Source organism: Schistocerca americana, chromosome 7 (assembly GCF_021461395.2).
Source record: "Schistocerca americana isolate TAMUIC-IGC-003095 chromosome 7, iqSchAmer2.1, whole genome shotgun sequence".
NCBI classification, from domain to species: domain Eukaryota; kingdom Metazoa; phylum Arthropoda; class Insecta; order Orthoptera; family Acrididae; genus Schistocerca; species Schistocerca americana.
The window spans coordinates 292,279,293-292,306,755 of NC_060125.1; the positions used below are offsets into that span (position 1 = coordinate 292,279,293).

The following is a 27,463-nucleotide window of genomic DNA, read 5'->3' on the forward strand; positions in this document are numbered from 1 at the left end:
CTCTGCTCAGCGAACATCACCTCCTGTTATAATGTGTCACCAAGGGACACATAGTGAGTTTGACAGCTTCAAAATGCAAACTTTAATACTTCGCAGTAACAGTATTTTTCTTAAAATTTTGACAAAAGTCAGCATTGTTGATACACTATATTTTGCAGAATGGGGTTTTGGAACTCAGTGTAGCTCGAGATTTCCTATCGCATGAGGCAGAAATCGACTTCTTGAAGGTTGTGACCATCCCATTCAAATCTATAACGTTCCACTAAGCACAAGGATTTGTGGTCACTCTATAGCACCATCAGTTTTTGCAACGTTGTACTGTTTTCGCATTTTCCAAGGTTTCCATTTATAAAGTAACAGTTTCCTGTTGGTGAGATGTTGCTATTCTCTAAAATCCCATTCAAGAAGACTTTACTCTCACTGAGTTTTATCCCGGTCTGGTAACACGAATGTTCAATCTCAAACGTTAAGTTACATATCACAGTCATTTTTCTCATTGTTCACGCAGTTCTGAAGAGGTAGAGGTTATCACGATGGTGGTCAGACACTTGATATCTATTGGTTGAGCAAGATCTCGTGTAGACTTTTCCCTCTATTACTGACCGCCATTTTCGACTTAAGTGTTGTCAAGCAATAGCTTATTTGAGGACAGGCTGAAGGTTTGTTGTGCTTTGTGACGAAAGCTGGTTCTGCGTTCGTGTATTGATTAGGAGGGCAGTTCAGGGCCTGCTACCAACCTGGTTGCGTGCTAGACACACTTGACTTAAACCCTTGATTTATGGCCTGGGGTTAGATTTTGGATGACAACACGAGCACTCTCGGAGTCATTCCACGCACCCTGAAGGCAAATTTGGAAGTAATTCTGGTGATTCGAATTCTGGTGTTACCCTTCATGAACAGAATTCAAAGGAGTGTTTTCCAACAGGGTAACACCCGTCGACGTGCCGCTGTTGTAGCCCAACATGGTCTACAGAATGTCAACATGTTGTCTTGGCCTGCTGGATAGATCTGTCTCCAATCCAGAACATAAGGGACATCGTCGGACGGCAGCTCCGACGTCATCCAAGAACAGCATTAATCGTCCCTATACCTACTAATCTAGTGCGACAGGCATGGAACTCTATCCCACAAACTGACATCAGGAATCTGTTAAACGTTTTCATGCTTGTATTCAACATACTGGTTATACATGTACCAGCATTTCTCATTTGCAATTGCTTATCTCGCGCTTATCTTATCCTGTGATCTTATATTGTTAATCACTCAAACATGTTACCTATGTACGTCTATTCCCGAAATTTCATTACTCTAAGTATATTTTGGCATTGCGAGTTTTCTTCGTAAACGTATAATATGTATAAGAACAAAAAGTGACAAGTAAAATTAAAAGACCCAATACGAAATGCTTGGATTTTAATATAGAACAGTAATACAGTATTTCGCTCCTATTCTTCAACCTTTACGTCAAAAACGCGACTATCGAACTCTAAAAGAGAGATTTACGAGTTGAATTAAAATTCAAAGTGAAAGGTTATGAATGATAAGACTTTGTATCCACAGTGAAAGAGAGGAAGATCTGCAGGAAATGGAATGATCACAGACAGCCAATTGAGAGTAAACTAAAGATGAAATGAATGAAGAGTAGCAGAAATGATATCGAACCTACCGTAACTGATGACTACATAGTGTTCGAATTCGGCTTTCTAAGAAGCAAAGCAGCTCATAATAGACGAAGCATGGAGGGCGTAGTAAGCAGACTAGTAAAGGCAAAGCGGGCAACCCTTATCCCTGGGCAAAACAGTCTTGTGGTATTAGACATATGAGTTAAATTCAGAAGAAATGTCTGTGGAGGTTAGTTTGAAGTACAACATTATATGGTAGTGAGGCATGGCCTGCGGAAAACTGGAAAAGAACAGAATCGGAGCGTTGAGGTGGGGTGCTACATAAGGACATTAGAAATTAGTTGCAGTAATAAGGTAGGAAACGTGTAGATTTTCCGCAGAATCGCTAAGGACAGGGATAAGCAGAAAACACGGTCCAAATATAGAAGCAGGGTGATCGGATGTGTATTAACACGTAGAGAAATAGCTTCCACGGTGCTTGAGGGAACTGTATAGGTTACAAAATGTTCAAAAATGGTTCAAATGGCTCTGAGCACTATGGGACTTAACTACTGTGGTCATCAGTCCCCTAGAACTTAGAACTACTTAAACCTAACTAACCTAAGGACATCACACACATCCATGCCCGAGGCAGGATTCGAACCTGCGACCGTAGCAGTCGCGCGGTTCCGGACTGCGCGCCTAGAACCGCTAGACCACCGCGGCCGGCTACAAAATGTAGGGCAAGTTTGAGATTGGAATATTTACAACAAATAATTGGGGGCGTGGGGTTATAGTAATGCTCTGAGATGAACCGGTTCGCACAGAAAAGGGATTCTGGGTGAGTCGCATCAAACCAAGCACAAGGATGAAGACAAAAATATATTTTCCCGTCATCTAAAATCCAGTGCAGAACTTCCTCTTTCTATCCCGTTCTGGGAGCTAGGGGTCTTGCTCTGGTCTGGACCTCATTTTCATTACTGCTATAATTAGGGATCCCACTGCAGAACTATACCCTTAGAGGTAGATTTACTTAGTGATGCTGTAGAATTTATTCGCCAAAATCCTCAGCTTGTTATTACTGAAAATGTTTGATTATAGTGTAACTTTTACGGCGCTAACTGACGAACATACTACCTACATCTTCCAGAGTGGTGTATTACCTGTAAGATTGTCGGCTCCTATCTTCATAACTTTTATGAATAACCATATTAAAAATTTCAGATAACGTGAATGATTATTTTCCCCGTGATACGCTGATAACGTTCTATCGAAAGGCTGCTTCACACGTTTCTCAGAAATTTTCTGATGGCGTGTTCTTTAGTAATGGTATAGATCCTCTCAGTTCTCGGAACACTGCAGACCTCAATGCCGGTGTGGGGAAACAAGCCAAATATATAAATAGATACGGCTCCATCTTAAAGAGATAAGAGATCGATAAACGAATCAACCAGAGAGCAAGGAAGTTCCTAAATGGAGACGCTTGGGAAAGAACTAGCGAGAAGGCTCGTGTAATCCATAGCAAAAAACGAAGGAGTTATTGGACAAGTGTATGTGGCAGAACTGCTACAGTGGTAAATCGTAAAGATTCGCAAGTGGTAGTATATATAAAACGGTGTACGTGGTTTTGATAGGGGAATGCGTAGATATGCAGAGAGATTTATGGAGATGACGATCAGGTAAGTTTAGGACTCCACTTAACGAAACACTTCGTAGATAGTTGCCATTGCTAGCACTATGACAACATTAAAACAGGAAAAAAAACTACAAGAAGCATAGTTGCAACACATATACACGATTTCTGGTGAAGTATCGACGTGGATTTAAAGCTAATATTTTAAGTATCTGGACTGAAAACGTTTCATAGGTGGTACATGAGACTTTCATCAACAATTGCAGTAACTATATAATTGCGCATTTCGCTAGTAAATTTTTATGAACTAAATTTTTTGAACAAATGATCAGACTGCAGTTTTTAAATGTTGAGAAAAGGGAGTAGTTTGCAGAATCATATGAATGGATACAGAAGGAAAGTACTTCTAATAATCTTAAGAAGATCTGACCTATCAGTTTCCTATGTTTGGAGATTACTGTTTTCCGCAGGTGTATATTCTGCTAGCGATAGGGCGCGGCTTCGCACGGGTAGCACATGGTACCTACGGCCAGATGGCTTGAAAGCCGTAACGAATTTTATTTGCTGTTATGGATAATATTATTCAGAGAACTACGTTAAGTAAGCGAATATCAGCACTTTAACAGAACCTACGCGACGGAAGCCACTCACTGGAGAGACGTTTTCTGGAGGCATAAACGTAATGTTCTATATACACTGAAGAGCCAAGGAAACTGGTACACATACGTAATAGCGTGTAAGATCCAAGCGCGTACGCAGAAGTGCCGCACCATTTTTTGAAGTAAGTATCAGCAACTGCCGCTGGAGGACTCCGAATTGTAGCGTGTAGCATTGCGCTGTGTAGCGAAACTGTATCGGTGCGCGAGAAACAGCGTGCTGTAATTGAGTTTGTAACAGCAGAAAACGTGCTATCAGTAGAAATCCATAGAAGAATGATAGGTGTGTACGGTGACAGTTGTATTCGACATCATCAATGTGCGATGCTGGGGTGTCCATAACAACAGAAACGGTGGTGCTAACCTCAACGTGTGTGACCTTGCCTCATCCGATTTTCAACTGTTCCCAAAACTTAATGAATACTTTTGAGTACTTCACTTTGGTAGTGATGAAGTAGTGCAAGCAGAGGTCAGGTCGTGGCTCCGTCAACAAACTCAAACATTCTATAATGACTATATCAACAAACTGGACTCTCGTTGCGTGAACTGTCTTCGTTGCCAGGCTGACTGCGTTGAGAAATAAATATGTAAACAAGAACAATGAAGGTGTAGAACGTTAACAAAGTTCGTTTTATTGTAAGAGGTTTGAGAACTTTCACATATAAATTGCGGGTGCATTACTCTTCAGCATGCTTCATAAATAACTGTTGGTCGCCAAAGAAGACGCTCTTTCTATTGAACAGTTTTTTTCATATCCAGTGCAACAAGAAGAAATTAATTGAGAAATGTCCATATTCCACCATGGCTGTATTACGATCACAGGCTTTTATTTCACATGATAAGTTGACTTCGGTGATGTACCATTTTCAAGGTCCAGGATAAGATTTCCATTTTGCAGAGGAGTGTGTGCTGATATAAAACTTCCTACCAGACTAAATCTGTTTTACAGACAAAGATTCGAACTCAGGAGATTGCCTTCGGTTGCAAGTGCTCTACCAACTTCGCTACCCAAGCACGACTCTCAGCTTTACTTCCGCCAGTACCTCGTGTCATAGTTTCCAGACTACACAGATGTTCTCCTGCGAAACTTGCGGGACTAGCATTCTGACAGTAAAGCTGAAGGAGTTACTAATCAAATATTACGATGGTTGACTGAAAAGTAATGCCACCACCTTCGTAACTCTTCAACAGTTGGCAGCATTGGTATGCGGCTGGTACTGGCTTGTTCCGTTGCCTCTTCTCTACAGCTCCAGTTGACAGGAAGTCTTAGCATTGAACGGTTATGTTGTTACAGTGTACAGTATGAAACACTGCGTAAACCGTCGGTCAATGCGATTTAAGCAACGTACAGTTATTGAATTCTCGACAGCAGAAGGTGTCACCCCAAAAGAGATTCATCAGAGAATGAAAGCAGTTTACGATGATTGTGTTGATGTGAGTAGTTAGCGTCGTTGGGCGAGTAAGTTTAAAGATGATGAGGCGGAAACATTTGATCTGTGTGAGAAACAAAGAGTTGGACGTCCTGTGACAGCAGCCACCGAGTTTCACAAGCAAAATGTTGACAGACTGATTCAGGACGATCGTCGTATCACTCAGAGAGAAACTGCAAGCACAAACGGCATTTCACAAGAACGTGTGGGTCACATTTTTGCTTTGCTTGGCTATCCGAAGAGCTGTGCGCGATAGGTGCCTCGGATGCTGACTCCTGAAATGAAAGCGCACAGACTTGAAATTTCCCAGGAACCCCTCTCGCGTTACGAAAATGAAGGTGATGCTTTTCTCCTTTCAACTGTGACACGAGACGAATATGGGTACACCATTACGACCCAGAGACGAAACGTCAGTCTATGGAATATCGACACAAAGTCTCGTCCCAGAAGAAGAAATTCAAGACGCAACCCTTAGCTGGAAAATTCATGGCCACAGTGTTCTGGGACGCAGATGTTGATTCCCTTAATCGTGGAACAACAATAAATTCAGAGCGTTACATCACAACGCTGCGAACTCTGAAACGACAGCTATCAAGGGTCCTGTATCATGACAATGCCAACCGCATACTTCACTTGCCACCACCGCAGACCTTCAGAGACTGAATCTCACCACTGAGCGGCATCCTCCATACTGTCCATATTTAGCACCGTCTGACTTCCATCTGTTCCTGATAATGAAAGACGATCTGCGAGGACATCATTATGCTTCTGATGAAGACATTGAGAGAACGGTGAGGCTGTGGTTGCGGAAACCGAGTGTTGACTTCTTCAGTGACGGCTTCAGAAAACTTGTTCATAGCTGGCAGAAAGGTATCCAACTGGCTGGTGATTATGAGGAAAAGTGAATATAGGTAATTAAAGATCACATTCTAAGGATTATTTCTGCGTTTGATTCCCATCCAAACCCAATTAACTAAGTTAGAAACGTTACTTTTCATTAAACCCTCGTATATGCTAGTGTCTACCGTCTGTCCTCAGGACACCAACCAATGCAGAAATTTTAGCATAATATTAATACTGATGAAGAGAAAATTCAAACACGACGAATAATATTTCGCATCAGATTTCAGGCTTATTGGGTAATAACTGACCGCTTAAGTCTGCAATCGTGGCGGAATGCACAGTGTGACTTTTACGAAGGTTTACGGTAAACCACTCGGAGCGCCTGTTGCCACAAGTGGAGCTTCAGTCCTGCCATCTGTTTTTAAAGGCAGGCATCGACGGCTTAGTAGCACACCTAGCCGCTAAAGCGAGCGCGACACAAAAGCTGATTCTGCTTCATGTAACGTAGTTCAGCACAAGTCATGAAGGAACTGGGGCTTTCTTTACGCACAAACTGCCATTTAACTTTCACTGCACTGATACAATGTTGTATGGCCCTGAAGTAAATCGTAATGTTCTGATTACAAATCGTGAAGGGATATTCCGCTGCTGGATACTCTAGCTATTAATTCTCTCTTCCTGTATCAGTAGCCGATATTGTGCACTAACATTCTCACCACCACATTTCAAATTTACTATGGGTAGTGATACTCCGGCAGCCTTTTCTGCTTCGACTGCACTTCTGAGTTACAAGAACTAGTCAAAAGGATATGTACTGCCATTGACCAGAATGGTTTTTGCAGCTGTAATGTTTACATACTGAACAGGACAGACCTTTTCTTTTGATTGATCAATCTGATGATTGGTCTGATGTAGACCGCCACGAATTCCTCTCCTGTGCCAACCTCTTCACCTAAGAGTAGTACTTGCAACATATGTCGTCAATTATTTCCTGTATGTATCCCAATCTCTGTCTTCCTGTGTACTTTTTGCTTTCTGCAGCTCCCTCTGCTACCACAGAAGTCATCCCCTTATGTCATAACAGATGTTCTATCTCCACATATTCCTTTCCTCTACGATTCTGCGTAGAACCTCCTCATTCCTTACCCCATCAATCCGCCTAATTTTCAATATTCATCTGCGGCATCTCAAATGCTTCGATTCTCTTCCTTTATGGTTTTCCCACAGTGCATTTTCACTGTCATACAATGCTTGGCTTTTGCTCAATTTAAGGTCTGTGTTTGATGCTAGAGACTTTTCTTGGCCAGGCACGCCGTTTTCGCCATTGGCAGTCTGCTTTCGTTGTCCTCCTTGCTCCTTCTCTCATTGGTTATTTTGCTGCGTAGGTAGCGGAATTCTTTAACTTCATCTACTTCGTGACCATCAATTCTGATGTAAAATTTCTCATTGTTCTCAGTTCTACTACTTCTCAGCTTTCGTCTTTCTTCAATTTACTGTCAGTTCATATTCTGTACTCATTAGACTCTTCATTCCATTCAACAGATTATGTAATTCTTGTTAACTTTCGTACATGATAACAGTGTCATCAGTGAATTGTATCACTGATATCCTTCCACAATGAATTTTAATCCCCCATCTTGAACCTTCTTTTTTCCATCATTGGTGCTTCGATGTAAAGGTTGAATAATAGGGGCGAAAGACGACATCCCTGTCTTATACCCTTTTTAATCCGAGCACTTCGTTCTTGGTCGTCCACCCTTATTATTCCCTCTTGTGCGTACTGTGTGTTACTCGTCTCTCGCTATAGCTTACCCCTATTTTTCTCAAAATTTCTATCTTGCACCGTTTTACATTGTCGAACGCTTTTTCCAGGTCGACAAATCCTATGAACATGTCTTGGTTTTTCTTTTGTCTTGATTCCATTATCAACCACAATATCAGAATTACCTCTCTGGAGCCTTTATTTTTCCTAAAGCCAAACTGTTCGTCACCTAACATATCCTCAATTTTCTGTTCCAATCTTCTGTATATTATTCTTGTCAGAAACTTGGATGCATAAGCTGATAACCTGACTGTGCGATAATTCTCGCACTTGTCAACTATTACAGTCTTTGCAATTGTGTGGATGTTTAGCAAGAGTGTTTGGTTGTGTGGTTGAACGCGAAAAGTTACATTGTTTGCTTAGCGCTAAATTGGTTCAAATGGCTCTAAGCATTATGGGACTTAACATCTCAGATCATCAGTCGCCTAGAACTTAGAACTACTTAAACCTAACTAACCGAAGGACATCACACACATCCATGCCCGAGCCAGGATTCGAACCCGCGACGGTAGCGGTTGCGTGGTTCCACATTGAAGCGCCTAGAACCGCTCGGTCACACTGGCCGGCGCATAGCGCTAATTTCGTATTGGTAATACCTGCAATCAAGGTGGATGAAAATCTCTGCAGAATGTTACCGAAATCGGCTCTAAAAGCTGTCCCCTGCCGCTTTATGGTATAACACTTCATGAGCCACAAAGGGATCGTTTAAACACGTTGCGTACAGATTCCGGTCTGAGGTCGCAGCATTAAACAGACAGTACTACAGTACACTGCCAGCGGTCGTACTTAATCCGCACAACACTTCGTCCGTCCTCCTGCTGCATGACTTAATCACAGAAGTATCTTTTGTTTGGTAGAGAGGAAAAAACTTGCATTCGTTGAGTTAGGAATTCTACAACCCTACAGAAACAGCTCTATGGAGAATGTTGCAGTGTTTCCGAAGCAAATCGCTGAAGCGTTGACTTCATCTGGTTGGCAGTGTGGGGAGCGGGCGTTATCAATGAACGAGATGGTTTCGTCCGACAGTATCTCTGGGGTTTTCGACTTTATTGCGTGTCGCAGTTTCTGCAAAGTGTCGTCGTAACGTTGTGCATTGATTGTTGTTCCGCGCTCTGCGACCTCGACGAGAAGAGGGCCCTAAAGTCGAAGAATGTCATCATGCCCTCAGCAGAACTTGTCTGAACCGCTTCGCTTTTTATACATTGTGTTGTCCTCCATACAGCCCACATCCTTCACCGTGTGATTTTCACATCTTTGATGACCTGAAGAAAGACTTGCGTGTACCGCAGTTTAAGTCGGACAAGAAATTTCAGCAGAAGTTGCGATTGTGGATGCGTTAGCCGCTGACGGCGTTCTGCAAAACAGAAATTGATCGGCTCTTCTCCATACAGATAAATGTCTTACCGTGCGTAGTGACTACTTTTGAACGGGACAACTGCATTACCTCTGTTTCCATTTGACTGGCACTCCTAAATTACATGGACTCCTTAAAGGGAAGGATATTTCACTGGCACATGCAAAAATCTCTTCGTATACTATTGCAAAAATGGATTTGACTTTTTTGTTTTAATGGTTTGCAATAACAGCTTCATGTTACCGTGTCCAGCGTGTGCATCCAATGGTGAAATAAAATTAGAAAGCATTCACTAAATTAAATTTTGTTCATAAAAGCAAATACTAAATTCACCCTGAAAATTAAAAATATCAGACAGAAGAAAAATATGAGACTGAATGAAGAAACAATTTTGGAAAAACTACAAAAACTACCGCAGAAATGACACTGATTAATACTTGTCAAACATGAGAAACAGAATACAAACAAAAAAAGTTTATTGAACTTTGATACCGCCTATAACAATGCTTGTTTACAAAACCTTCACATCCTATCATGGTAATGGATTAATATATTATCTGCGGGTTATCTGGCATAATTAAAACTGATCAAATTGTGTTTTGAAAACGACTTTCTATGTGTTGTTTGTGTGAAAGTAACACACGTCCGTGATTCAAACCCTCCAAAACAACTCTTAACCAGCAGAAGCTACTCTTTACAGCTTAGGATTAAACGGATATAGTCACCTCCTCTGAACTCTGTAATGGACCTGAGGATAGCAGCCTGGCCATCCCCGCCACCAGTTCGATGCCCCTAAAGACGCGATATCCAAATGTGAAATGAGCAATGGCTAGGATGCTAATGGAAGGAATTCTTGCTATAAAATGCGTTTTTGGCGTCTACGTGTGCTCTCTTACCGAGAGAAGGTGTGGAAAGGATCGCACTGAAGTCGAAGGAGACTTTAGGAGAGGAGGAGTTGGCGGTGACAAGTGAAAAAGACACAGAGTACTTATTCTTAGGTGGGGACGTGGAGACTGCCCAGTGAAGGAATTCCACCAATAGTAGTCTAAGGCCTTCATGTGGCCCTCCCTCCTTACCATGAGAATTAGGTGTTTGTGGATGGTACAAGCATAACAGTGATAATTTGATTGTCCATAAGAAGAATGTGAGCCAGTCAGTCAAATGTGTGGACATGCCCAGGAACATATCTGTGGAGAACGGGACCACAACAGCGATAGCTGCTGGTGGGTGATGAACTGGACATCCAGCGCCCGTAGCAGCGAAAGCCACGCACCAACCGCCCCACACACCCGCCAGTCCAAGAGGGCTGAGGCCAGCTGTCTGCACCACGGCTCCACGCCACCCCCCCCCCCCTTTTCCCCATTCCCTCCAAGACGTTACGGGACGCTTCTAATCGACCACACCCCACCGTCAGATTCGCCGGATACTGACTAACACTTCACGGTATAAAGAGCACTTCAGCTCTCGTACTCATCTATGTCTGCCTGCTAGTTCCCTTCTCATAGCAACCATAATCTAAAACACCCTAATAACGACGATGAGAAATTTGTAGCTGATAATGGGTAAAAGTATTATTTGCTTTTCTTATGAATAAATGTAATTTTTAAATCTCAATAACCGTGCTCCAAAGACATTTTGTTTCTGCAAATATATATTAATGACTAATCTCCTTACATTCATGCAGTTTGCGTTCTTTTATTCAGTTTGCAATTACAGCACTCCATTGAAATTTAATTTAATAATATATCTTCAAAATTTCGACGACTACGAGTTTGACACGTTATTGCACAGGTGTGCCAATTGGAATGTAGAATTCGTATGCTATGTATGCATGTGAGGCTGTGTTCCACACCATAAACTGTGGAGTTTATGGAGGCCTCAACTCGTGGACAGGACATCTTTCTTCCCCTCTCTCCTAGAGAAAAGGTAAAATACTGCCACGACAAAGTAGTGCAGTGGCAGAAGGGAGGCTCCCCTTGAGAGGATTATGGACGAATTTCTGGTGGCGTACTGGCGTACTGTAACCATGTTTGTTTAATGCGGCGACTTTTGGTCGGAATTGTTGCGCCAGGGTGTTGAAACGATTCGTTTATGTAGCTAATGAAAACGTTGTACAAGGAAGCGGTGCAGGAAAGGTTGTAGACTCAATTTCGGCAACGTGCTGAAAATGATTTCATCCACCTTGATCGCAAGAGACTGCCGAGATCAAATTCGCGCCTAGGAAACGGTATAACTGTTCGTGAAGAGCCAGACAACATAGGAACTCATGTTCTATAGTGATTGCTAAAGCCATAACATTTCCCAACGCACTCAGCAGTGCTGTGTCTGTTTAGTAGAATCGCAGACAATCATTTCTAGAAATGCACAATAACTCTGTAACGAAAAGGAGAAAGAAGGTATTTCAGATTCCAGATGAGGACATATCACTGTAATGGAGGTCAGAAGGAAGGCTGTGTATCACAGAAGTGCCAGTTCTCTTGTAGAGAGCAACAGATAAGAAAATACCGCCTCCTCAACGAACGAACGTACATGCACAGTATCCTATGTGCAACGTAATTCACGCGAATTGAGTTACGGAAGTTGAAAACAACTGAGTCTGATTTTTAGCAATCATCCAATTCCACAGTATGTACGAGAAATTGTTAAATGCAGGCGCAGATCACTTTTATGCTATCCGAACCCTTTAAAACTTAAAGGGAAATAATGAAACTAATTAAAATGGGTGTGTATTTTCTTTTTGTATTATTTCATCGCCCTCGCCCCATATGAGTGGCGGGAGGGAAAGAGGGGGGTGCTTCATGTGGTATAATATTCCACTCTTCAGCCAAGAGCATTTACAGAAAAGAAATGACAGAACATAACTATGGATGCAAAATTAAAAAGAAAAATAATTTTAAAATAAAGGGTTTAAAAATGCGGAATTTACAACTTTGAAAACTAATGTTGATTTATTCATTTAACTTACAGATGTGGATTTAGTGTCTTATAACAAAATGCATCATGTTTTGTACATTATACCTAAACAGATTCAGTGTGACTTCCATTCTTTACGTGACATACATCCCATCTGAAGTTATCTTCTTGTTAAAGACGCTGCAGCATGTCAGCCATGACTTGTTCAGTTGGGAGATAGATTCTAGCTCTGATCTCTAGCAGAGAGAAACTGGGAAGAGTGGAAGAAACACGATATTATTGGTGAATCCCCCCCGCCCACCTCCCCCCCCCCCCAAAAAAAAAAGTCATGAGATGTCAGTTCCGATGAATGACGGAGCCCTGCAATTGGCGCTCTTCAGTCCATCCACATACCTGCAAAGAACATTTAGGAAAGCTCGCACAATGAAGAAAGAGGTTGGTAGTGGTAATGCGTCTTCTTCAGTACACTGTACCTTGACTTTACATTAGCGTTAGTCTGCTGGATTAAAGGAACTCTAGCATATCTAAGTACACTATTTGATTGATAGTTTTCTTTTGGAAAAAGAAAGGTCTGTAAACTTTGCTGATGCTCAGTGCACAAAACACATTTAAATTTGGGCTATCACGTTGATGTTCCAGCGATTTCGGGGTTTCCCCTCTCCCAAATCCTGCAATTATTCTCATTAAATTTACTACTTAAGTGAAAAGTTGACTTCTCATCAAACATAATCTTCCCAATTAAATTATTATCAACTCTTTATGCGAAGTCATGTATAAGTATTATTTAGCTTTTTCACCATGTCATCTCGTATGGCCTAGGGTGCAAGTGTTTTCATAACACATGTCAGACAGCCATACGTGGGACGCCTAGCATGACGGGTCGATGTTGTGGGAGCGTCCACACAGCTTTTTCTCACTTGCTCTACGACGCCGTTAGGCGCATTTGGACGACCTTAGGATATATTAGATCTTATCGAACATCCAGTTTCAATAAAAAAAAAATCCTATGCCACTCACATATGGTAGGCCAAATGCCCTAATGAGCTGATCTTTACCATATTCCGTACGGATGTTAGTTTCTTTAGTCGTTGCAGACTTTGACTCTGCGAACCAAATTACAAAGGGAGCACACTGGGAACAGATAAAGACAGCTATATTTGCTGCAACTGCCACTAACGCTTGTGGCAGCGCGATTCTGTACTAGTGTACAGTGTGAGTCAAAACTTATTTATTTTTGTTCAAAGTGACACCAAGACTATGTCTATAAGTTGTACGAATACATTTGTAGTAATTTTAAAAGCTGCAAAATCCTATTTGATACAACCTGTATAATTTAGAGATGATTAAAAATGTGTGTGATTTTCTTCAGTTAAAGTTTAAAAAGGAAATAAAATGTCTAACAGGTAAAGATAAAAAGACAGAACAGACATTAAAAAATTTTAAAGTGAAACGATGACATTCGCTAATAAGGAGCACTTTACTCCCACTAAAGAGTTGAAGATTTGTGCTGGGAGAGAAGTTGTGGAGAAATTAAATAGGATGGTTGTAGGTATAAATATATAAACCGCTGCGTACTATCTGTAGAAAGTGGGTACTTGGGAAGGTGGATATTGGGAAAAACGGATAGTAAGGATGAGTTTGATGGGTGGGAAGGTCTGTGAAGTGGAGATGGAGGAGAGGAGGGAGGCCTGATGTGAGTGGAAATAGGTGGAAAAAGCCACAGCTTGTAGGATGGCTAAATATTGCAGTGGATGTCATTGTCTGGGAGAGTCTGTTGAAGCTGCCTTGGGATAGGATGTTGAGTGTGTATAGGTGTAGGGATGGTGGGACATACTTATAAAGGCGTAGCATTCTACCAAGATTCTTGATTACAGGTGAAACAATAGGATTATTAGAATCTAGCTTGTGGATGGTATAGCAGATGGGACTTCCCGTTCTTGCACCCTCTTGTTCCCCCCTTGCAGAAGTCTATGCTTCTTACACGTACACAGACTGACAGAGTTTGTAATCCTCTGTGACTTGTGGAAAGACCACCAGAGGGCGTTAGCCTTGTTAAGGGGCCTTATGGAGTATGGAAGCAGTGTGAGAAGCGTCCAAAGTTTCTAAGGTTTTCATATGTTTTCTGCCGTTGTAAATAATTCACATATTCTGTACAGGGTCAAAGACGAATGAGCGAGCTGCACGATTAGTGAATAATATCCTTCACTCTGTTTATCTGTGGTTCGTTCACTCGCCTGCCATTAGTGCAGCAACCGTGCAGTCTAGGGCGTCTTGTCAAGGTTCACGCGACTCCCGCCCCCCCCCCCCCCTGTCGGAGGCTCGAGTCCTCTCCCTCGCTCCCCCCCCCCCCCCCCCCCCCTGTCGGAGGCTCGAGTCCTCCCACGGGCATGGTTGTGTGTGTTGTCCTTGCATAAGTTACATTAAATAGTGCGTGAGCCTAGGGACCAATGACCTCAGCAGTCTGGTCCCATAGTCCTTACCACAAATTTCCAATGGGGCAGCGCTGGGGCATAGTAAGGAGCAGTTAGTTTTTGGAGGAGATTTGAAAATTATCTGGAACATTTCATTATGGAGATGAAAAATTTTTGGTACACATATGTTATTGATTCTATTGTTTGAGTAGGTTTTTGGAGGAATTTTCAACGTAACCAATCCATGCACAAGAATGAGATGTTTGTTTGACGGAACCATTAATTAAAGGAAAACTTTGCTCCTCAAATAACTAACAATATTCATAATTAGTGTTAATTTGATCTTTTTCTCATTACGACACAAATAATAGAATTAGTGTAAATGTCAGTAATTTTTTATTGAGAGGGTTTAGTAATTGATAGGGTCTTCTTCTTATATTGCACAGTCGTTTTTGTCAATAATTAGAGTCTGACTTTCAGTTTTTCAAGACCGATTTTCTTTCAAGTAATACCACCTCCATTATTCTTGGTTAAGTTTTGAATATTTTATCGCGTGTGCATTGCACTTTACAACTTCGTACCTTAGCAAAAATGTAGAAGATTTGATTACAAAATGGCAAACCTGTGCACAAACACAGACAATATCGCTGATGTCACGCACCCTGTACCATTTTCCACGCTCTCAAACTCACACCCATGTTCTGAAACTTGTCATGAAAGTACCAGTTCGTGGGATCTTAGTGCCTTTCCTAGGGAATAATATTTTTCACCAAGACTTGATAATGATCTGCTAATTAAGCGCAGCAGAGGACATTCCAGCTCTTACCGAAACGACAGTTCCGATTACAAGCATTTTCCCACTGTTCGCAAATTCAAAAGTTTTCAAAATTTTAGCAACGGCATTCACCCCCCAAGCCTGGTTGACCAAATTTCCTTTCCCCTGCTATAAATTAGCCTTTAGGCCACAAACTGGAATGAAATTGCTGATATCTCGAAAACGAGCCAGCCATGGGGATGTTGTCTGTAACTACAAATTGTCGAGGCGAAGCTCATTTTTACTACGCTTTCCTGTCTGTGTACTGGTCGCAAGCTGCTCATGATCGAGTAAAGCCAAGTATAATAATGAAGAAAAATTTTGGTCTGTCCGAGTTTTCTGGCCCAGTCAGTTATTTTGAGGAGATGTTGTGTATGAATCGATATCTTACAATCGCTTACAGTCCGTCTGAGTTGATACGCATTTGCTTAACAAAACTGCCTTCATATATGCGTCACGTAATATTAACAGGAAGAGGGAAGGACAACCTAGATGCTTTCTAAGGTTTTCTCCAAGAACTGGCACTAGACACCAATAACTATGTTACTAGAAAGCACAACAGAAATCGTGACTCGTGGCATTCATTTCCGGCGCCCGATCGTAGAAATGACGAACGCTTCCGCTAAACTTGTTGTCACAGACACAATTGCAGACGACAAAACAGGTATCATCTGTCTGACACACGCTACACGATCACGTTACAGAAGCCATTTCCATAGTAACCATCATGATCATGGTAATCGATAGAACACTCTGAAACCGAGCACAGACACTATCACAGTAATCAGAACAACTACAATGCGTCTTATAACGGATACAGTTCTGACAGATAAAGCCAATAGAACTCATGCAGAAACAGTTATTACAGAATCAGTAATCAAAATGGGCAAGGTTGTCAAAATAGTAACAGACAATAACATAGTCAACATCGGAAAACTGCTAGTAGATCAAGCCCGTTGCGACACTTTGGGATAGCTGAAGTGAGACCGTCTAAGCCGGCCAACTTCCAACGGCCTGTAAATAACACACAGCAAGGACTCGCAATGACAGCAGCTGATGACAATACAGGACTGAAAACATCTCTGCTGTAACATTAAATTTCATACGTCTCGAAGACTTTGTTACTGATGTTAGACAACACACAGAGTGCTTTCGCACATCCAGTGATAGATGTTTCTTTAGGCTACATCACTTTCTCGGCTGTTCTTATCTCAGGTAGCCCCGTATCAGTGATTAATGAAACTGCATTTAACGGAGATATACAAAGACGACAGCCTGTCCTACATTATCTTTACGCAAAATCAAACTACAAGGTGCTGTTTCAGGAAAAAGCGTTGATGTAAGACATCAGACTTGTTTGTATTTCACATGTCAAGACCATAAATTTGTAATGAGTTCCTTAAGTGTTCCGCTTCGGACCACAGAACTGATATTGGAAGTAGATTTTTTAAATGAACACAAAGCATGTTTAAACCTTAATGATGCTGAGGTAATCTTAGAAGCTGAAGGCAAGTCAATTATTCTGGATCTCAAGACAATATGAGTAGGTGATTGGCCTATGCTCTTTGACAGACCATGCAACACATTTTTCACCTGAACTGTGTACAACTTCTTACGATGACGTTGATCAGAAAACACAGTTTGATTTAAGAGAAAACATACAAAGTGGAGCTTTAATTCACTCTCAGTTATTTTTACTCATTACACAGGAACTATAAATAGTTTTCAGCATACATCACATTTCAAAATAAAAACCAATTTTGTGTTAAACTATATGTTATTTCCGCATACAGCAGAGAGAAAATGAAAGCTGAACTTTAGTCTAATCTACAGCATTTAGTTCATACAGTAACCCACCGCGTGTAGTAGAGAAAAAAATGGATCAATCAAACTCATATTAGATCCAAAATAAATTAACACCATTATCTTACCTTAAATTGACAGACCTCACCCTGGATTAACTACTTCACAATATTTATGGCGTAGAAGATCTATCTTCAGTCAACTTGACAGCAAATTTCTAACTAATAGAGCTGCGCCCAGAGTGTATAAAATATACTGAATTTCTGTGTTTTGGGTTATGCTGTCAGTTCTCCAAATTCTGGTTTGGTCTCAGCATATCTTCTGCCACTTTCATTCGCAGTTTAAATTCCATCTTACCTAAATATCTGAAGCGACAAATTACTTTGTATGTTGATGACATCCTGTCACAGCTGGAAAATCTTGGTCAAAACATAACCATATTTTAGTAATTTGCTAAAGACTTTTGGAGAACATGGAAGTACTACCAATCTGTAAAAATCTAAATTTAGCCTCATCAGAGTAATGTTTTTAACAGGGGAACCTCCCCATTGCACCCGCCTCAGATTTGGTTATAAGTTGGCACAGTGGATAGGCCTTGAAAAACTGAACACAGATCAATCAAGAAAACAGCAAGAAGTTGTGTGGAACTATAAAAAAAAAGAAGCAAAATATACAAACTGAGTTGTACTTGCGCAAGATAGGCAACATGAAGGATAATGTCAGCTCAGAAGCGCCGTGGTCACGTGGTTAGCGCGAGCAGCTGCGGAACGAGAGGTCCTTGCTTCAAGTCTTCCCTCGAGTGATAAGTTTAATTTTTTGTTTTCAGACAGTTATTATCTGTCCGTCCGTCCGTCCGACGAGAGGTAACTGCGCCGTATTATGGGCACGCTACACCTAAAGAAACATCGAAAAACACGACGTCAGTCGACTACAGCGCACCAACGCTAATGGTTTCATCACTTTTTTCGAGTGATTATCACATCCACAAGAAAACATAAATTGGGCAAGGTAGAAGAATGTACAAGTTAGGTGGGTCGACAATATATTCCTGTCATGGGACGCACATGCCGTCACCAGTGTCGTATAAGATATATGAGACGTGCTTTCCTGTGGAGGAATCGGTTGACCTATGACCTTGCGTTCAAATTTTTTCGGTTCCCATTGGAGAGGCACGTCCTTCCGTCTACTAATCTACGGTTTTGCGGTGCGGTCGCAAAACACAGACACTAAACTTATTACAGTGAACAGAGACGTCAATGAACGAACGGACAGATCATAACTGCGAAAATAAAGAAAGTAAATTTTTCACTCGAGGGAAGACTTCATCCAAGGACCTCTCGTTCCGCAGCTGCTCACGCTAACCACGGAAACAAGGCGCTCCTGAGCTTAAATCATCCTATATGTTGCCTATCTTACACATGGACTACTCAGTTTTTATATCTAAATCTGCGGGGGGTGCGATGGGGAGGTTCCCTTGTAAGACATATCGTCTCGTCTGGAGACATAGAGCCTGATTCCGAAAAACTTTCGACAGTCAGAGCCGTTTCAGTTCCTACCCCCAAAAGACAAATTCGTAGCTTCTTTGCTTCAATAAACTTTTATCGCTGCTTCTTCAGTATGGAAATTCTTCCATCCCAGAACTTTGTTCCCTTATAGATGAAAACATAATGTGGCGTGGGTATGAACAGGTGCAACAGAGTTTCTAAGTTTAAAGGACGAACTTCTGAGTGCCCCAATTCTGGCACTCCCAGACCTGTCGTGTAAGTTTTGTTTGGCACCAAATTCATCAACGATTGAGTTAGGTGGTCATCTATTCGAGGAATTTAAGGAAAGTTGTAATACTGTACAAAAGAATTGAGCTTCCGGTAGCAGTGCTCTAACGAAATCAGAAAGAAACAAGAAACTAGAAGATCTAGCGATCATTTGGGCATTTCCCAGATTTCTGGAAGTTCTAGCAGTTATTTAGGGAATTTTCCAGATTAAGTTCTTTCTTATTTGGCAAAACAACTAAGGTCCACATAGACCATCGAGCAGTACAGTTTCTAATGTTTTCAGAATTGATTCCTGACAGATTAACACGATGAACATTGTATCTTCAAAAATTCCGTTTAACTGTAGTTCATATTCCTGGCTCGCAAAATGTTTTTGCTGACACTTTATTTCGTGCACATATCGGCTTAGGAAAACGTAATATAGAAACGAACCGTGAGCATAACTTCAGTATACTGAGTGTACAGTAAGTTGCCTTTAACAACATTTTTGCTTCCTCTTGAAAAAGATATTGCATAAGTACAGGATAAGAATCCGTCTGGAGAAACCTGAAAAATATGTGGCGGAACAAAACAAACATGGAGATAAGAGAGTGTACCTTGCACACAAGAACATTCTCTTTAAGCGATGCACAATCAAAGATTTACTTTGGGTCGTACGGGTTCCTGACGATTTTATAAAAGAACTCGTTTGATATACTCGTTTCAGTTACACTGATTTAGGATGATGTAAGCGTTTCAGAGAACTCCGCACAGCCTGTTACTTCAGTGACGTGGAAAAGAGAAAGAGAAAATTTTATCTGTATGCAAGTTTCGTCAGAGATCAAAGCCATCTACTGTAACACATCATGCACCTCAATTTTCCATCATTCCTACGAAGTGAAAATGATTAGCAGCTGTAGATTTTCTAGACCGTCTCGTGTGAACTCAGAATGGGTTATCATGTGTTTTTGTTGCCATGGAGCTACATCTAAATTTGTCTCACTCAGTCTCTCATGGAGAGACACTGGGAAAACTGTATCACATGCTTTTTTAAATTATTTCTGTGAGAAGTAGGACATGTTGACGTGGTAATTTCAGACAGTGCTCTTCTGTTTCAGTCAGGCATCTGGACAAGAACTCCCAAAAATCAAAACATTAGACCCATGTTCGTATGTCTCTATTGACAAGCGCTAATCCTTCTGAACGCCTGACGCAAGAAATCAATACATTTTTCAGAATATACTGACACCAACATCATCGGAACTGTGGTAGGTACATACACATCAGCATTTTTAACCAATTGCCACGTGATTCTACTTTATTACCTCTCTTACTCGTACTTAACAATGAACAGCCGCCAGACTGAAACAGAAAGCTTGTATCATTTCCTAAGTCACGCAAACTGTGTCACAAAGAGGTAACAGATGTAGCAATTAGTAACATCAAGAAAGCTGTAGAGCGAAGTAAGAAGTAGCGATATGCTATGGTAAATGTCTAAAGGCTATACATTGGTTAGAAAGTACTTGTGAAACCCTATCCTTCGGTACACAAAAGTAAGCATCTAAATCATAAATTTTTCCCGGTTTGCAATGGATCTTAGAGAATTCGTCGACTAGCACATGACAATGCAGTATACGTACAAAAAAAAGTTAGGTACTACATCATATAACATATCAAACTATTTGTAGAACAGTTATTTTTGTATTTTTCTCAGGTAAGATCATCTTGCAAATTATTTTGCATCATTATTTGTATGACACTAATTTCTGACATATTATATTCCTTATGAAGTTTTGTGTATTTTTTCTTTTACTTCGCTGTACATGACGTAGGAGACCGTTATCCTGTTGAGGTATGTACATTCTTCTTTTGTAACAAACTACACACCTTTCTGCCTACTGCTCAGCTCATGACAGATACGACGATACATACTGAAACTAATTTAGCTGTTGTGTATGTATTTCATATTTGTGACACGTATTTGCGAATGGGAATGCATTGATGAATAAAAAGTTTCTTATTGTTGTATGAAGACACCAGTCAGAGAAACTCATACCATCTTCAATGTGATGTTACTTACAGTGAGTTACTAATACTTCAAACATAAATTCCGATAGGCTTTCGCTATTCTTAAGACGTTTCTCATACATTTACAGAATTGCCCCACTGTATCATTCGCTTACCCCATACAATGCTCACGCCGTGATTCACCTTATGACGTCAAAACTTTACTCATATATATTTTACTGAGCTAACGAGCTGCAACGATTTATCACTGTTTTGATACCGTTGGACAAAGATAAAACCTCCATGTACTTATAGCATTTCTTTTGCGTTTGTCTGTTATTAAACGCCATAGGAACACTCAGTCGACTCCATACAAATTGCAGAGAGTTTATTTCGAGGCGAATCTCCGCTGTTGAAAAAAGCACTTAGATCTTTTGAAAGGATCCTGAAGGAATGTAATTCGGTCGTGAATGAGGTGTGAGGTAAAATAAATGGAATATTCAGCTGCTGTAGTAGTCAGTGGTTGGTAAGCCTCAACGAGAACTTCACATAAATATTTAGCAAACTACATTAGGAGACGCTATAAGAAAGACATCATCCATCGCAGACATCAGTCTCACAGGAACGCGGTAAGGCCCTCCAGGGGCACCTCGAGTCCATCTCCAGGTATACCATGAATTTGTAAGAGGAAGTGTAAAAAATATAATATCAATTTAATATTTAAACTTCATCATGCACTGTAAGTTGTTGTCAAGAATCCTCGTGTACTTTAACATACGCTTAAACCTCCCTATTCCTCCTGGCTTAGTGGAAATTTGACCCAGTCTTTAACATATGGGTGTCACACTCACTACCTCCTGAACCACTAAGAACACTAATTACAGGCCCTCTGTGGACTATTTGTGCACTTGATTGCTGGATTCAGACAGGCTGACAAATAGGACTCGTTGAAAAATTTCATGCAACTTTATGTCCTCCAGACTCGATTCAAAATCATTGCTGGCAGTGTCCAATGTTATTACTGCCTACGTAGAAATGAACTACGGGTCACCTTTAAAATGAAACTTTTCAGTACCTTTCCCAACTTTCCGAGGGTCAAGCCAGAATGTAGGTTAAGCACACTGCTTTTATATGTCAACTATTAAGAGCTGTAGACACTGTGCTTGGAGTGGAAGATTCATTCTGGATGATAGTAGACTTTCTGCTTGAGCTTATGCTTTTAACGTGGAAGTGATAAATCGCTCCGAGTGGTTTTCGTTTACACACCTCACCTAAAATTGAAGCAATTACATTTGTCTGGGGTAGTCTTGTAATCGAGCTACATGCTACACATTCGTGACGATAAAAACGTTTCTGCCCATGGAAATAATATCAGTATTAAAATGAGTGTTGCGATAGTAAAAGCTTTCGTACCTGGAGTTGAATCCTTTACCAATCTTGGAGGCAGAAGTCGTATTTGGGAGTAGTCCTGATTTGACACTTCAGAGCAGTTTTAATGGCCAGTCAGTGGAACTCGGAGTCAAAATGAGACGTCTACGGAGAAAAACGACACACGTATCCGCCAGACGAACGGAGAGCAACTGTATGCGAGTCTTATCGGCGCAACACACCTGAGCGTACCACGAACGCTGCGATAAGTTTCACTACAGTGAAAGAAGGCACAGATGGGCGGCAATTGCTGGCTGCACTGGTGGTCCGCGAGTCGCTGATAGCCCGCGCGGCCCGGCGGCAGCCGAGCTGGTGATAGCGGGCTGCGGGCCGATTGGCTGCCAGGTGATCGAGGCGGAGCGGGCGATTTGCTGTCGGACAGCGGCGCAGCGGGACCGCACTGCTGCTGCTGCTGCTGCTGCCGCCGATCCCGCGCGCTCATCCGACAGCGCGCCCCAAGGACAGCGGGCCCGCGGCAGAGCGAAACACTGTGCGATGCGCGACACCGGAAGTGCGCCTCTGTCACTACCGGTACGCTGGTGTGTGTTTCTCGCTGTAGTGTTCACGCAATAGACAGGAAACCAGCCAAAAAATTAACCGCGTCCGCTACATATATGATTTGATGACGTTCCAATTTTAGCCCCAGAAAGAATTCGAGTCGTTCAGCCAGCAACATACCCAGCAAACAATAAGTCATTCACAGTGGAACTGATTACTTAGTGGCTGAAGAATGCGTTTGAAACAACCTAGACGGGATCAAAAGCTCCTGACTGTGAACCTGACACAACTACTGATAGGCACACTATACAGGCTAGTCCACTGATAGTGAAAGGGTCAAATATCTCACGAAATAAGCGTCAAACGAAAAAACTACAAAGAACAAAACATGTCTACCTTGATGGGGGAAACCAGATGGCGCTGTGGTTGGCCTGCTAGATGGCGCTGCCAGAGGTCAAACAGATATCAACTGCGTTTTTTTTAAACAGGAACCCCAATTTTTATTACATATTCGTGTAGTACGTACAGAAATATGAATGTTTTAGTTGGATCACTTTTTTCGCTTTATGATAGATGGCGCTGTAATAGTGACAAACATTTGGCTCACAATTTTAGATGAACAGTTGGTAACAGATAGGTTTTTTAATGGTTCAAATGGCTCTGAGCACCATGGGACTCAACATCTATGGTCATCAGTCCCCTAGAACTTAGAACTACTTAAATCTAACTAACCTAAGGACAGCACACAACACCCAGCCATCACGAGGCAGAGAAAATCCCTGACCCCGCCAGGAATCGAACCCGGGAACCCGGGCGTGGGAAGCGAGAACGCTACCGCACGACCACGAGATGCGGGCTAGGTTTTTTAAATTAAAATTAAAATACAGAACGTTTTATTTCGGTTGTTCCAATATGATACATGTACCTCTGTGAACTTATCATTTCTGAGAACGCATGCTGTTACAGCGTGATTACCTATAAATACAGCATTAATGCAATAAATGCTCAAAATGATGTGCGTCAACCTCAATGCATTTGACAATACGTGTAACAACATTCCTCTCAACAGCGAATAGTTCGCCTTCCGTAATGTTCGCACGTGCATTGTCAATGCGCTGACGCATGTTGTCAGGCGTTGTCGGTGGACCACGACAGCAAATATCCTTCAACTTTCCCCACAGAAAGAAATCCGGAGACTTCAGATCCGGTGAACGTGCGGGCCATGGTGCTTCGACGACCAATCCACCTGTCATGAAATATGCTATTCATTACCGCTTCAACCGCACGCGAGCTATGTGCCGGACATCCATCATGTTGGAAGTACATCGCCATTCTGTCATGCAGGGAAACATCTTGTAGAACATTACGTAGGAAATCAGCATACATTGCACCATTTAGATTGCCATCGATAAAATGGGGACCAATTATCCTTCCTCCCATAATGCCGCACCATACATTAACCCGCCAAAGTCACCGATGTTCCACTTGTCGCAGCCATCGTGGATTTTCCGTTGCCCAATAGTGCATATTAAGCCGTTTACGTTACCGCTGTTGGTAAATGACGCTTCGTCGCTAAATAGAACGCGTGCAAAAAATCTGTCATCATCCCGCAATTTCTCTTGTGCCCAGTGGCAGAACTGTACCGACGTTCAAAGTCGTCGCCATGCAATTCCTCTTGCATAGAAATATGGTACGGGTGCAATCGATGTTGATGTAGCATTCTAAACATCGACGTTTTTGAGATCCCCGATTCTCGTGCAATTTGTCTGCTACTGATGTGCGTATTAGCCGCGACAGCAGCTAAAACACCTGCTTGGGAATCATCATTTGTTGCAGGACGTGGTTGACGTTTCACATGTGGCTGAACACTTCCTGTTTTCTTAAATAACGTAACTACCCGACGAACGGTCCAGACAGTTTGATAATGTCGTCCAGAATACCGAACAGCATACATAGTACACGCCCGTTAGGCATTTTGATCGCAGTAGCCATACATCAACACGATATCGACCTTTTCCGCAATTGGTAAGCGGTCCATTTTAACACGGGTAATGTATCACGAAGCAAATACCGTCCGTACTGGCGGAATGTTACGTGAAACCACGTACTTATACGTCTGTGACTATTACAGCACCATCTATGACAAAGCGAAAAATGTGGTCCAACTAAAACATTCATATTTCTTTACGTTCGACACGAATATGTAATAAAAATTGGTGTTCCTATTTTTAAGAAACGCAGTTGATCTATGGCAGCGCTATCTAGCGGGCCAACCATATCGCCATCTGGTTTCCCCTTTCAAGCTAGACGAGTTTCGTTGTTTGTAGTTTTTTCGTTTGATGCTTATTTCGTGAGGTATTTGGCCCTGTCACTATCAATGGACTCATATATATATATATATATATATATATATATATATATATATATATATATATGAAACTGAAATTTCAAAACCTAAAGGTTGAGTCATGTGTTTCGCTGGCATTCTGTGTCAAGATTATGAACCCAATTTCCCTTGACCAACTGTAGTTTGCTTTTAGCAGTATTTTTTTAGCTTTATCTGTGGAGTATTGCTGTATTAATGTTCCTGCCAGTACTTCATTCAGCAGGTGAGATTCATAATAGGTGCTTGTTTCGTTTCCTTTGTGCATAGTAGGTTCTGTCAGGGCCGTATGTCAGTGCAGAAATTTTCATGTGTTTCAGGTTACATTCTTATACAGGTCGACATTTCATTTTTCTTATATACAGTTACTTTTTTTTCAAAGAGTTTGCACTGACCAAGTCTAGTGAGCGTAAATTTATTTATTTGCTTATTTATTTGCTAATGGATGAGATCGGTTTTCACACACACTGGATTCTTTTCTATTTCACGTAAGTGACGTGGCTTTTAACTCAGTACTTGTCAGCTCGCTTTCCGAGATTGGATTTACGATAACACACACGCAAGTAAAGGCGACTCACTAACAATAATCACGTTTCTGTACACTAAGTCATCATCGAATTATATTAATCTTGGGTTGATAATGCAAGTGTGTCAACATGTTATACTACATTATATAACCAAGTTTAATATTTTTCGACGATGACTTCTTTTCAAAAGTGTGATCATGCTCAACTTTGTGGTATTTGAAAACGACCAAAGGTCGAAATCATGACTATACAGTAGAAGAAACAATCCATTTAGTCAATTGACGAAACTTTCATTTATACTGTGGCCTCAAACTACAGAAAGATTATCATCATCCTGTAGTGTCTCAATGGTAATGGATTCAGATGCCACAAAGTAGAGTACGGGAGGTCAGAACTCCGAACACCGCGAAGTGCGTGCTTGGCGTTGGCTAAAATCTCGAACTGGTTGAGGAGTGAGAGACCAATGCAGAACTGTTTAAGAAATTCAATCCGAAGTGTGTAAGGACTGGTTAATGTCGTAAGAGTTTTGGACGGGGGAGAGATTCTCATCTTGCTAGCAAAATGATCTTTGGGCAGCACTTTGCAGAGGTGTTTTCGTTGGCGCTTGAGAACTGCGCGGACTTGCAAAGTGGAGAACAATAACAGCGCTTCCAGAAAGAAATTTTCACTCTGCTGCTGAGTGCGCGCTGATATGAAACATCTTGGCAGATTGAAACTTTGTGTCGGACCGAGACTCGAACTCGGGACCTTTGCTTTCGCGGGAAAGTGCTCTACCAATTTTTTTTTTTTTTTTTTTTACAAATAATTCGTTACGTTTGTTCTGGGCGGATGCTACAAGGCATCCGTTGATAGTCATCGTTGTTTCCTTTACTCAGTTTTTTTTGTTACAGAGGGCAAGCATCCCTATGACCGAACTCGCTGAGCTACCGTGCCGGAATTTTTTTTTAATTTCTTTTTCCCATCCATCCTAACTACGATATATCCGTATAAGTCGCAGAAAATATTGCCTGCGCCTTTCAAAAATACGAGGAAACATAATTTGCGTTGGGACCGTTATACGACGCCCTAGACCGCGCGGCTACCCCACGCGGCACCAACTGAACTACCCAAGCACGACTCACGACTCATCCTTCCAGCTTTTAATTCCACCAGTACCTCGACTCCTACATTCCAAACTTCAAAGAAGCTCTCCTCGTGGGATTAAAAGCTGTGAGGACGGGTCCTGAGTCGTGCTTGGGTAGATCGGTTGGTAGAGCACTTGCCCGCGAAAAGCAAAGGTTCCGAGTTCGAGTCTGGGTCCGGCACACAGTTTTAATCTACCAGAAAGTTCCAAAGATAGCGCTGGAAAAGAATACTTCTGTTCGAGAATCGGTAAAGGACATTTCTGTCGGAACTTCAGCAGAGAACTTTTCTGGTCGGGATTCGTTTGAGGACACTTCGATTCAGGGGACCAAAGAGAACTGAACACTTAGAGACTTCGCTGGACGTCCATGAGAAAGCAGCTCCCGCGTTGTTCCACGCATCTGAATGCTGAACATGGCGACAAATCATAGCTTGGACGAGCGGGATAGGAGAAAGCCGGCCGCGGT

General features: G+C 41.7%; 1 long non-coding RNA gene across 1 annotated transcript in view; it reads right to left on the minus strand.

The window, feature by feature from the left end:
- LOC124623202 overlaps positions 1 to 22,730 on the minus strand; it is a 184,166-nt gene extending 161,436 nt beyond the window's left edge. Inside the window, exon 1 of the long non-coding RNA XR_006980682.1 lies at positions 22,452 to 22,730. This is a non-coding gene — a long non-coding RNA (uncharacterized LOC124623202). The remainder of the gene's footprint in view (positions 1 to 22,451) is intronic.
- Between the last annotated feature and the right edge of the window lie 4,733 nt (positions 22,731 to 27,463).